The 13,030-nt window shown below is 54.5% G+C and overlaps 3 non-coding genes across 3 annotated transcripts; all 3 read left to right on the plus strand.

Moving 5' to 3' along the window:
- The first annotated feature begins 4,697 nt into the window (after nucleotides 1-4,697).
- On the plus strand, nucleotides 4,698-4,779 carry trnas-aga (transfer RNA serine (anticodon AGA)). Its single transcript has one exon. It is a non-coding gene; the product is annotated as a tRNA-Ser (tRNA).
- A 2,952-nt stretch (nucleotides 4,780-7,731) lies between these two features.
- Nucleotides 7,732-7,813, plus strand: trnas-aga (transfer RNA serine (anticodon AGA)). Its single transcript has one exon. It is a non-coding gene; the product is annotated as a tRNA-Ser (tRNA).
- Nucleotides 7,814-12,354: 4,541 nt separating this feature from the next.
- Nucleotides 12,355-12,436, plus strand: trnas-aga (transfer RNA serine (anticodon AGA)). Its single transcript has one exon. It is a non-coding gene; the product is annotated as a tRNA-Ser (tRNA).
- The last annotated feature ends 594 nt before the right edge of the window (nucleotides 12,437-13,030 follow it).

Below are 13,030 nucleotides of genomic sequence, written 5' to 3' on the forward strand. Positions count from 1 at the left end.
AACACCAGACCCCACTAGCTCCACCACCAGACCCCAGGAGCTTCCAACACCAGACCCCACTAGCTCCACCACCATACCCCAGCAGCATCACCACCAGACCCCAGGAGCTTCCACCACCAGACCCCAGGAGCTTCCACCACCAGACCTCAGGAGCTTCCACCACCAGACCCCAGGAGCTTCCACCAGACCCCAGCAGCATCACCACCAGACCCCAGGAGCTTCCACCACCAGACCCCAGGAGCTTCCACCACCAGACCCCAGGAGCTTCCACCACCAGACCTCAGGAGCTTCCACCACCAGACCCCAGGAGCTTCCACCAGACCCCAGCAGCATCACCACCAGACCCCACTAGCTCCACCACCAGACCCCAGCAGCATTACCACCAGACCCCATCCACCACCAGACCCTACTAGCTCCACCACCAGACCCCAGCAGCATTACCACCAGACCCCATCCACCACAAGACCCCACTAGCTCCACCACCAGACCCCAGCAGCATCACCACCAGACCCCATCCACCACCAGACCCTACTAGCTCCACCACCAGACCCCAGGAGCTTCCAACACCAGACCCCACTAGCTCCACCACCAGACCCCAGCAGCATCAGCACCAGACCCCAGGAGCTTCCACCACCAGACCCCAGGAGCTTCCACCACCAGACCCCAGGAGCTTCCACCACCAGACCCCAGGAGCTTCCACCACCAGACCTCAGGAGCTTCCACCACCAGACCCCAGGAGCTTCCACCACCAGACCCCAGCAGCATCAGCACCAGACCCCAGCAGCATCACCACCAGAACCCAGGAGCTTCCACCACCACACCCCAGGAGCTTCCATCACCAGACCCCAGGAGCTTCCACCACCAGACCCCTCTAGCTGCACCACCAGACCCCAGCAGCATCCCCACCACACCTCAGGAGCTTCCACCACCAAACCCTAACAACAACTCAACAACCTCAAAAACCCGGCTCACCTGGAGCCACCCAAAGACCCGGCTCACCGTCCGAACCCGGGGACCCGCTTTTAAGCCCCCCACCGACCGGCCACTGGAGTGAAAGAGCCAGCCCTTGGGCCTGGAGGACCAGGGCCCTGGTACCATAAACACCCAGACGCTCCTAGCACCATGGACAGCACTCTGTCAGATGCTCAAGCGCATATTGTTTTTTACTCATGTTCTGGTTTCAGGACCACAATAAAAACACAATAAAAGCTGAACAGGGTTCCATGGTGTAATGGTTAGCACTCTGGACTTTAACCCCAGGAGCTTCCACCACCAGACACCACTAGCTCCACCACCAGACAACAGCAGCATCACCACCACACCTCAGGAGCTTCCACCACCAGACCCCAGGAATTTCCATCACCAGACCCAAGGAGCTTCCACCACCAGACCCCAGCAGCATCAGCACCAGACCCCAGCAGCATCACCACCAGACCCCACTAGCTCCACCACCAGACCCCAGCAGCATTACCACCAGACCCCATCCACCACCAGACCCTACTAGCTCCACCACCAGACCCCAGCAGCATTACCACCAGACCCCATCCACCACAAGACCCCACTAGCTCCACCACCAGACCCCAGCAGCATCACCACCAGACCCCATCCACCACCAGACCCTACTAGCTCCACCACCAGACCCCAGGAGCTTCCAACACCAGACCCCACTAGCTCCACCACCGGACCCCAGCAGCATCAGCACCAGACCCCAGGAGCTTCCACCACCAGACCCCAGGAGCTTCCACCACCAGACCCCAGGAGCTTCCACCACCAGACCCCAGGAGCTTCCACCACCAGACCTCAGGAGCTTCCACCACCAGACCCCAGGAGCTTCCACCACCAGACCCCAGCAGCATCAGCACCAGACCCCAGCAGCATCACCACCAGAACCCAGGAGCTTCCACCACCACACCCCAGGAGCTTCCATCACCAGACCCCAGGAGCTTCCACCACCACACCTCAGGAGCTTCCACCACCAAACCCTAACAACAACTCAACAACCTCAAAAACCCGGCTCACCTGGAGCCACCCAAAGACCCGGCTCACCGTCCGAACCCGGGGACCCGCTTTTAAGCCCCCCACCAACCGGCCACTGGAGTGAAAGAGCCAGCCCTTGGGCCTGGAGGACCAGGGCCCTGGTACCATAAACACCAAGACGCTCCTAGCACCATGGACAGCACTCTGTCAGATGCTCAAGCGCATATTGTTTTTTACTCATGTTCTGGTTTCAGGACCACAATAAAAACACAATAAAAGCTGAACAGGGTTCCATGGTGTAATGGTTAGCACTCTGGACTTTGACCCCAGGAGCTTCCACCACCAGACACCACTAGCTCCACCACCAGACGACAGCAGCATCACCACCACACCTCAGGAGCTTCCACCACCAGACACCACTAGCTCCACCACCAGACCCCAGCAGCATCACCACCAGACCCCAGCAGCATCACCACCAGACCCCAGGAGCTTCCACCACCAGACCCCAGGAATTTCCATCACCAGACCCAAGGAGCTTCCATCACCTGACCCCAGGAGCTTCCATCACCAGACCCCAGGAGCTTCCACCACCAGACCCCACTAGCTGCACCACCAGACCCCAGCAGCATCACCACCAGAACCCAGGAGCTTCCACCACCACACCCCAGGAGCTTCCATCACCAGACCCCAGGAGCTTCCACCACCAGACCCCTCTAGCTGCACCACCAGACCCCAGCAGCATCACCACCACACCTCAGGAGCTTCCACCACCAAACCCTAACAACAACTCAACAACCTCAAAAACCCGGCTCACCTGGAGCCACCCAAAGACCCGGCTCACCGTCCGAACCCGGGGACCCGCTTTTAAGCCCCCCACCGACCGGCCACTGGAGTGAAAGAGCCAGCCCTTGGGCCTGGAGGACCAGGGCCCTGGTACCATAAACACCCAGACGCTCCTAGCACCATGGACAGCACTCTGTCAGATGCTCAAGCGCATATTGTTTTTTACTCATGTTCTGGTTTCAGGACCACAATAAAAACACAATAAAAGCTGAACAGGGTTCCATGGTGTAATGGTTAGCACTCTGGACTTTGACCCCAGGAGCTTCCACCACCAGACACCACTAGCTCCACCACCAGACGACAGCAGCATCACCACCACACCTCAGGAGCTTCCACCACCAGACACCACTAGCTCCACCACCAGACCCCAGCAGCATCACCACCAGACCCCAGCAGCATCACCACCAGACCCCAGGAGCTTCCACCACCAGACCCCAGGAATTTCCATCACCAGACCCAAGGAGCTTCCATCACCTGACCCCAGGAGCTTCCATCACCAGACCCCAGGAGCTTCCACCACCAGACCCCACTAGCTGCACCACCAGACCCCAGCAGCATCACCACCAGAACCCAGGAGCTTCCACCACCACACCCCAGGAGCTTCCATCACCAGACCCCAGGAGCTTCCACCACCAGACCCCTCTAGCTGCACCACCAGACCCCAGCAGCATCACCACCACACCTCAGGAGCTTCCACCACCAAACCCTAACAACAACTCAACAACCTCAAAAACCCGGCTCACCTGGAGCCACCCAAAGACCCGGCTCACCGTCCGAACCCGGGGACCCGCTTTTAAGCCCCCCACCGACCGGCCACTGGAGTGAAAGAGCCAGCCCTTGGGCCTGGAGGACCAGGGCCCTGGTACCATAAACACCCAGACGCTCCTAGCACCATGGACAGCACTCTGTCAGATGCTCAAGCGCATATTGTTTTTTACTCATGTTCTGGTTTCAGGACCACAATAAAAACACAATAAAAGCTGAACAGGGTTCCATGGTGTAATGGTTAGCACTCTGGACTTTGACCCCAGGAGCTTCCACCACCAGACACCACTAGCTCCACCACCAGACGACAGCAGCATCACCACCACACCTCAGGAGCTTCCACCACCAGACACCACTAGCTCCACCACCAGACCCCAGCAGCATCACCACCAGACCCCAGCAGCATCACCACCAGACCCCAGGAGCTTCCACCACCAGACCCCAGGAATTTCCATCACCAGACCCAAGGAGCTTCCATCACCTGACCCCAGGAGCTTCCATCACCAGACCCCAGGAGCTTCCACCACCAGACCCCACTAGCTGCACCACCAGACCCCAGCAGCATCACCACCCCACCTCAGGAGCTTCCACCACCAGACCCCAAAAACAACTCAACAACCTCAACAACCCGGCTCACCTGGAGCCACCCAGAGACCCGGCTCACCGTCCGAACCAGGGGACCCGCTTTTAAGTCCCCTACCCCCCTCCCCCCCACTGTGTGGCGGAGTCACATCCTGGTTATACAGCAGAGTGGCGCAGCGGAAGCGTGCTGGGCCCATAACCCAGAGGTCGATGGATCGAAACCATCCTCTGCTACTTAAGAGATCCTCTCATACATGAGATGTGAGAGATTAACTGAAATCTATCCAGAGCTTTTTGGAAACAAGAAAGTGGATGTATGATCTATGAACATACTGCACTGACTGTTGATAAAAATGCATTTAATCAAAATGAGGATGAAAATATGTCTCAACCTAATAAAGTAAAACCAACCATTTTAAAATAAAGTAAAACCAACCATTTTAAAATAAAGACTCTAAATTGTCTATTTCTGAAGATTCACACACACACACACACACACACACACACACACACATACACACAGCTGACAGGTTGTTGTGGCCGAGTGGTTAAGGCGATGGACTAGAAATCCATTGGGGATACCCCGCGCAGGTTCGAATCCTGCCAACAACGAGTAATGTTTGAATGTGCAAGACGACTGCCTAATTTGCAGTTATTAATCATATCCAGTACTGTCTTTCAAAAGTAATCAGTTGGCTTGCCTTGTGGTACATTTTGTATTTTCTACCCAGCATGGTAATACCGATGGATGATTTTTAATTTTACCGCACCAGGACAACTTATATGAAATCACACATTTATTTCTAACATGAATGATTTGAAGATAGGATTTTTTTTTCGTTACGCCCGCCATTTTCCAAGCATGCATGTTTCCGTAGTGTAGTGGTTATCACGTTCGCCTAACACGCGAAAGGTCCCCTGTTCGAAACTGGGGGCAAACATGTATTACTGCAATAATATTATTTGGACTTGGAAAACCCCTCTAATCCTCTTCTTGGTGCTCGGCACAGGAAGGTCGACCATCTGCAGGGGCGGCAGTAGCTCAGGTGGTAGAGCGGGTCGTCCAATGATCCGAAGGTCGGCGGTTCGAATCCCGCTCCATCCCAGTTACTGTCGTAGTGTCCTTGGGCAAGACACCTTACCCAGCTTGCCCCGTGTGAATGTGTATGAATGTGTGTGAATGTTGGTGGTGGTCGGAGGGGCCGTTTGGCGCGGAATGGCAGCCACGCTTCTGTCAGTCTGCCCCAGGGCAGCTGTGGCTACAATGTAGCTTACCACCACCAGTGAGGATGTGTATGAATGAATAATGGTCTAAGTGTAGCACTTTGAGATTCAGTGAATGGAAAGTGCGTTACAAGTTAAATGCATTATTATTATTATTATCTCTTTCTCGCATTGGGTCTTATGCAGAAATGAATTTCGTTGCAGTTCCACAACTGATTAAAAGCCAGTCATTCCTCATTTACCTAATCTTTCAAATGTCCAACTTTACAGGAAAAAAAGAAACATATTACAGAGATTTTTTACAGGATCTTTTCGTCATGCCCGCCTTTTTCAAAACATGTAAGTCACTAGCTCCACCACCAAACCCCAGCAGCATTAACACCAGACCCCACTAGCTCCACCACCAGACCCCAGGAGCTTCCAACACCAGACCCCACTAGCTCCACCACCATACCCCAGCAGCATCACCACCAGACCCCAGGAGCTTCCACCACCAGACCCCAGGAGCTTCCACCACCAGACCTCAGGAGCTTCCACCACCAGACCCCAGGAGCTTCCACCAGACCCCAGCAGCATCACCACCAGACCCCACTAGCTCCACCACCAGACCCCAGCAGCATTACCACCAGACCCCATCCACCACCAGACCCTACTAGCTCCACCACCAGACCCCAGCAGCATTACCACCAGACCCCATCCACCACAAGACCCCACTAGCTCCACCACCAGACCCCAGCAGCATCACCACCAGACCCCATCCACCACCAGACCCTACTAGCTCCACCACCAGACCCCAGGAGCTTCCAACACCAGACCCCACTAGCTCCACCACCGGACCCCAGCAGCATCAGCACCAGACCCCAGGAGCTTCCACCACCAGACCCCAGGAGCTTCCACCACCAGACCCCAGGAGCTTCCACCACCAGACCTCAGGAGCTTCCACCACCAGACCCCAGGAGCTTCCACCACCAGACCCCAGCAGCATCAGCACCAGACCCCAGCAGCATCACCACCAGAACCCAGGAGCTTCCACCACCACACCCCAGGAGCTTCCATCACCAGACCCCAGGAGCTTCCACCACCAGACCCCTCTAGCTGCACCACCAGACCCCAGCAGCATCACCACCACACCTCAGGAGCTTCCACCACCAAACCCTAACAACAACTGAACAACCTCAAAAACCCGGCTCACCTGGAGCCACCCAAAGACCCGGCTCACCGTCCGAACCCGGGGACCCGCTTTTAAGCCCCCCACCGACCGGCCACTGGAGTGAAAGAGCCAGCCCTTGGGCCTGGAGGACCAGGGCCCTGGTACCATAAACACCCAGACGCTCCTAGCACCATGGACAGCACTCTTTCAGATGCTCAAGCGCATATTGTTTTTTACTCATGTTCTGGTTTCAGGACCACAATAAAAACACAATAAAAGCTGAACAGGGTTCCATGGTGTAATGGTTAGCACTCTGGACTTTGACCCCAGGAGCTTCCACCACCAGACACCACTAGCTCCACCACCAGACGACAGCAGCATCACCACCACACCTCAGGAGCTTCCACCACCAGACACCACTAGCTCCACCACCAGACCCCAGCAGCATCACCACCAGACCCCAGCAGCATCACCACCAGACCCCAGGAGCTTCCACCACAAGACCCCAGGAATTTCCATCACCAGACCCAAGGAGCTTCCATCACCTGACCCCAGGAGCTTCCATCACCAGACCCCAGGAGCTTCCACCACCAGACCCCACTAGCTGCACCACCAGACCCCAGCAGCATCACCACCACACCTCAGGAGCTTCCACCACCAGACCCCAACAACAACTCAACAACCTCAACAACCCGGCTCACCTGGAGCCACCCAGAGACCCGGCTCACCGTCCGAACCAGGGGACCCGCTTTTAAGTCCCCTACCCACCTCACCCCCACTGTGTGGCGGAGTCACATCCTGGTTATACAGCTGAGTGGCGCAGCGGAAGCGTGCTGGGCCCATAACCCAGAGGTCGATGGATCGAAACCATCCTCTGCTACTTAAGAGATCCTCTCATACATGAGATGTGAGAGATTAACTGAAATCTATCCAGAGCTTTTTGGAAACAAGAAAGTGGATGTATGATCTATGAACTATGAACATACTGGCTGTTGATGCTGACTGTTGATGAAAATGCTGTTGATGAAAATGCATTTAATCAAAATGAGGATGAAAATATGTCTCAACCTAATAAAGTAAAACCAACCATTTTAAAATAAAGTAAAACCAACCATTTTAAAATAAAGACTCTAAATTGTCTATTTCTGAAGATTCACACACACACACACACACATACACACAGCTGACAGGTTGTTGTGGCCGAGTGGTTAAGGCGATGGACTAGAAATCCATTGGGGATTCCCCGCGCAGGTTCGAATCCTGCCAACAACGAGTAATGTTTGAATGTGCAAGACGACAGCCTAATTTGCAGTTATTAATCATATCCAGTACTGTCTTTCAAAAGTAATCAGTTGGCTTCCCTTGTGGTACATTTTGTATTTTCTACCCAGCATGGTAATACCGATGGATGATTTTTAATTTTACCGCACCAGGACAACTTATATGAAATCACACATTTATTTCTAACATGAATGATTTGAAGATAGGATTTTTTTTTCGTTACGCCCGCCATTTTCAAAGCATGCAAGTTTCTGTAGTGTAGTGGTTATCAAGTTTGCCTAACACGCGAAAGGTCCCCTGTTCGAAACTGGGGGCAAACATGTATTACTGCAATAATATTATTTGGACTTGTAAAACCCCTCTAATCCTCTTCTTGGTGCTCGGCACAGGAAGGTCGACCATCTCTTTCTCGCATTGGGTCTTATGCAGAAATGAATTTCGTTGCAGTTCCACAACTGATTAAAAGCCAGTCATTCCCCATTTACCTAATCTTTCAAATGTCCAACTTTACAGGAAAAAAAGAAACATATTACAGAGATTTTTTACAGGATCTTTTCGTCATGCCCGCCTTTTTCAAAACATGTAAGTCACTAGCTCCACCACCAAACCCCAGCAGCATTAACACCAGACCCCACTAGCTCCACCACCAGACCCCAGGAGCTTCCAACACCAGACCCCACTAGCTCCACCACCATACCCCAGCAGCATCACCACCAGACCCCAGGAGCTTCCACCACCAGACCCCAGGAGCTTCCACCACCAGACCTCAGGAGCTTCCACCACCAGACCCCAGGAGCTTCCACCAGACCCCAGCAGCATCACCACCAGACCCCAGGAGCTTCCACCACCAGACCCCAGGAGCTTCCACCACCAGACCCCAGGAGCTTCCACCACCAGACCTCAGGAGCTTCCACCACCAGACCCCAGGAGCTTCCACCAGACCCCAGCAGCATCACCACCAGACCCCACTAGCTCCACCACCAGACCCCAGCAGCATTACCACCAGACCCCATCCACCACCAGACCCTACTAGCTCCACCACCAGACCCCAGCAGCATTACCACCAGACCCCATCCACCACAAGACCCCACTAGCTCCACCACCAGACCCCAGCAGCATCACCACCAGACCCCATCCACCACCAGACCCTACTAGCTCCACCACCAGACCCCAGGAGCTTCCAACACCAGACCCCACTAGCTCCACCACCAGACCCCAGCAGCATCAGCACCAGACCCCAGGAGCTTCCACCACCAGACCCCAGGAGCTTCCACCACCAGACCCCAGGAGCTTCCACCACCAGACCCCAGGAGCTTCCACCACCAGACCTCAGGAGCTTCCACCACCAGACCCCAGGAGCTTCCACCACCAGACCCCAGCAGCATCAGCACCAGACCCCAGCAGCATCACCACCAGAACCCAGGAGCTTCCACCACCACACCCCAGGAGCTTCCATCACCAGACCCCAGGAGCTTCCACCACCAGACCCCTCTAGCTGCACCACCAGACCCCAGCAGCATCCCCACCACACCTCAGGAGCTTCCACCACCAAACCCTAACAACAACTCAACAACCTCAAAAACCCGGCTCACCTGGAGCCACCCAAAGACCCGGCTCACCGTCCGAACCCGGGGACCCGCTTTTAAGCCCCCCACCGACCGGCCACTGGAGTGAAAGAGCCAGCCCTTGGGCCTGGAGGACCAGGGCCCTGGTACCATAAACACCCAGACGCTCCTAGCACCATGGACAGCACTCTGTCAGATGCTCAAGCGCATATTGTTTTTTACTCATGTTCTGGTTTCAGGACCACAATAAAAACACAATAAAAGCTGAACAGGGTTCCATGGTGTAATGGTTAGCACTCTGGACTTTAACCCCAGGAGCTTCCACCACCAGACACCACTAGCTCCACCACCAGACAACAGCAGCATCACCACCACACCTCAGGAGCTTCCACCACCAGACCCCAGGAATTTCCATCACCAGACCCAAGGAGCTTCCACCACCAGACCCCAGCAGCATCAGCACCAGACCCCAGCAGCATCACCACCAGACCCCACTAGCTCCACCACCAGACCCCAGCAGCATTACCACCAGACCCCATCCACCACCAGACCCTACTAGCTCCACCACCAGACCCCAGCAGCATTACCACCAGACCCCATCCACCACAAGACCCCACTAGCTCCACCACCAGACCCCAGCAGCATCACCACCAGACCCCATCCACCACCAGACCCTACTAGCTCCACCACCAGACCCCAGGAGCTTCCAACACCAGACCCCACTAGCTCCACCACCGGACCCCAGCAGCATCAGCACCAGACCCCAGGAGCTTCCACCACCAGACCCCAGGAGCTTCCACCACCAGACCCCAGGAGCTTCCACCACCAGACCCCAGGAGCTTCCACCACCAGACCTCAGGAGCTTCCACCACCAGACCCCAGGAGCTTCCACCACCAGACCCCAGCAGCATCAGCACCAGACCCCAGCAGCATCACCACCAGAACCCAGGAGCTTCCACCACCACACCCCAGGAGCTTCCATCACCAGACCCCAGGAGCTTCCACCACCACACCTCAGGAGCTTCCACCACCAAACCCTAACAACAACTCAACAACCTCAAAAACCCGGCTCACCTGGAGCCACCCAAAGACCCGGCTCACCGTCCGAACCCGGGGACCCGCTTTTAAGCCCCCCACCAACCGGCCACTGGAGTGAAAGAGCCAGCCCTTGGGCCTGGAGGACCAGGGCCCTGGTACCATAAACACCAAGACGCTCCTAGCACCATGGACAGCACTCTGTCAGATGCTCAAGCGCATATTGTTTTTTACTCATGTTCTGGTTTCAGGACCACAATAAAAACACAATAAAAGCTGAACAGGGTTCCATGGTGTAATGGTTAGCACTCTGGACTTTGACCCCAGGAGCTTCCACCACCAGACACCACTAGCTCCACCACCAGACGACAGCAGCATCACCACCACACCTCAGGAGCTTCCACCACCAGACACCACTAGCTCCACCACCAGACCCCAGCAGCATCACCACCAGACCCCAGCAGCATCACCACCAGACCCCAGGAGCTTCCACCACCAGACCCCAGGAATTTCCATCACCAGACCCAAGGAGCTTCCATCACCTGACCCCAGGAGCTTCCATCACCAGACCCCAGGAGCTTCCACCACCAGACCCCACTAGCTGCACCACCAGACCCCAGCAGCATCACCACCAGAACCCAGGAGCTTCCACCACCAGACCCCAGGAGCTTCCACCACCAGACCCCTCTAGCTGCACCACCAGACCCCAGCAGCATCACCACCACACCTCAGGAGCTTCCACCACCAAACCCTAACAACAACTCAACAACCTCAAAAACCCGGCTCACCTGGAGCCACCCAAAGACCCGGCTCACCGTCCGAACCCGGGGACCCGCTTTTAAGCCCCCCACCGACCGGCCACTGGAGTGAAAGAGCCAGCCCTTGGGCCTGGAGGACCAGGGCCCTGGTACCATAAACACCCAGACGCTCCTAGCACCATGGACAGCACTCTGTCAGATGCTCAAGCGCATATTGTTTTTTACTCATGTTCTGGTTTCAGGACCACAATAAAAACACAATAAAAGCTGAACAGGGTTCCATGGTGTAATGGTTAGCACTCTGGACTTTGACCCCAGGAGCTTCCACCACCAGACACCACTAGCTCCACCACCAGACGACAGCAGCATCACCACCACACCTCAGGAGCTTCCACCACCAGACACCACTAGCTCCACCACCAGACCCCAGCAGCATCACCACCAGACCCCAGCAGCATCACCACCAGACCCCAGGAGCTTCCACCACCAGACCCCAGGAATTTCCATCACCAGACCCAAGGAGCTTCCATCACCTGACCCCAGGAGCTTCCATCACCAGACCCCAGGAGCTTCCACCACCAGACCCCACTAGCTGCACCACCAGACCCCAGCAGCATCACCACCCCACCTCAGGAGCTTCCACCACCAGACCCCAAAAACAACTCAACAACCTCAACAACCCGGCTCACCTGGAGCCACCCAGAGACCCGGCTCACCGTCCGAACCAGGGGACCCGCTTTTAAGTCCCCTACCCCCCTCCCCCCCACTGTGTGGCGGAGTCACATCCTGGTTATACAGCAGAGTGGCGCAGCGGAAGCGTGCTGGGCCCATAACCCAGAGGTCGATGGATCGAAACCAACCTCTGCTACTTAAGAGATCCTCTCATACATGAGATGTGAGAGATTAACTGAAATCTATCCAGAGCTTTTTGGAAACAAGAAAGTGGATGTATGATCTATGAACATACTGCACTGACTGTTGATAAAAATGCATTTAATCAAAATGAGGATGAAAATATGTCTCAACCTAATAAAGTAAAACCAACCATTTTAAAATAAAGTAAAACCAACCATTTTAAAATAAAGACTCTAAATTGTCTATTTCTGAAGATTCACACACACACACACACACACACACACACACACACACACACACACATACACACAGCTGACAGGTTGTTGTGGCCGAGTGGTTAAGGCGATGGACTAGAAATCCATTGGGGATACCCCGCGCAGGTTCGAATCCTGCCAACAACGAGTAATGTTTGAATGTGCAAGACGACTGCCTAATTTGCAGTTATTAATCATATCCAGTACTGTCTTTCAAAAGTAATCAGTTGGCTTGCCTTGTGGTACATTTTGTATTTTCTACCCAGCATGGTAATACCGATGGATGATTTTTAATTTTACCGCACCAGGACAACTTATATGAAATCACACATTTATTTCTAACATGAATGATTTGAAGATAGGATTTTTTTTTCGTTACGCCCGCCATTTTCCAAGCATGCATGTTTCCGTAGTGTAGTGGTTATCACGTTCGCCTAACACGCGAAAGGTCCCCTGTTCGAAACTGGGGGCAAACATGTATTACTGCAATAATATTATTTGGACTTGGAAAACCCCTCTAATCCTCTTCTTGGTGCTCGGCACAGGAAGGTCGACCATCTCTTTCTCGCATTGGGTCTTATGCAGAAATGAATTTCGTTGCAGTTCCACAACTGATTAAAAGCCAGTCATTCCTCATTTACCTAATCTTTCAAATGTCCAACTTTACAGGAAAAAAAGAAACATATTACAGAGATTTTTTACAGGATCTTTTCGTCATGCCCGCCTTTTTCAAAACATGTA

The sequence above is a fragment of the Cololabis saira genome, unplaced genomic scaffold, assembly GCF_033807715.1.
Source record: "Cololabis saira isolate AMF1-May2022 unplaced genomic scaffold, fColSai1.1 scf051, whole genome shotgun sequence".
Lineage (NCBI taxonomy): Eukaryota > Metazoa > Chordata > Actinopteri > Beloniformes > Belonidae > Cololabis > Cololabis saira.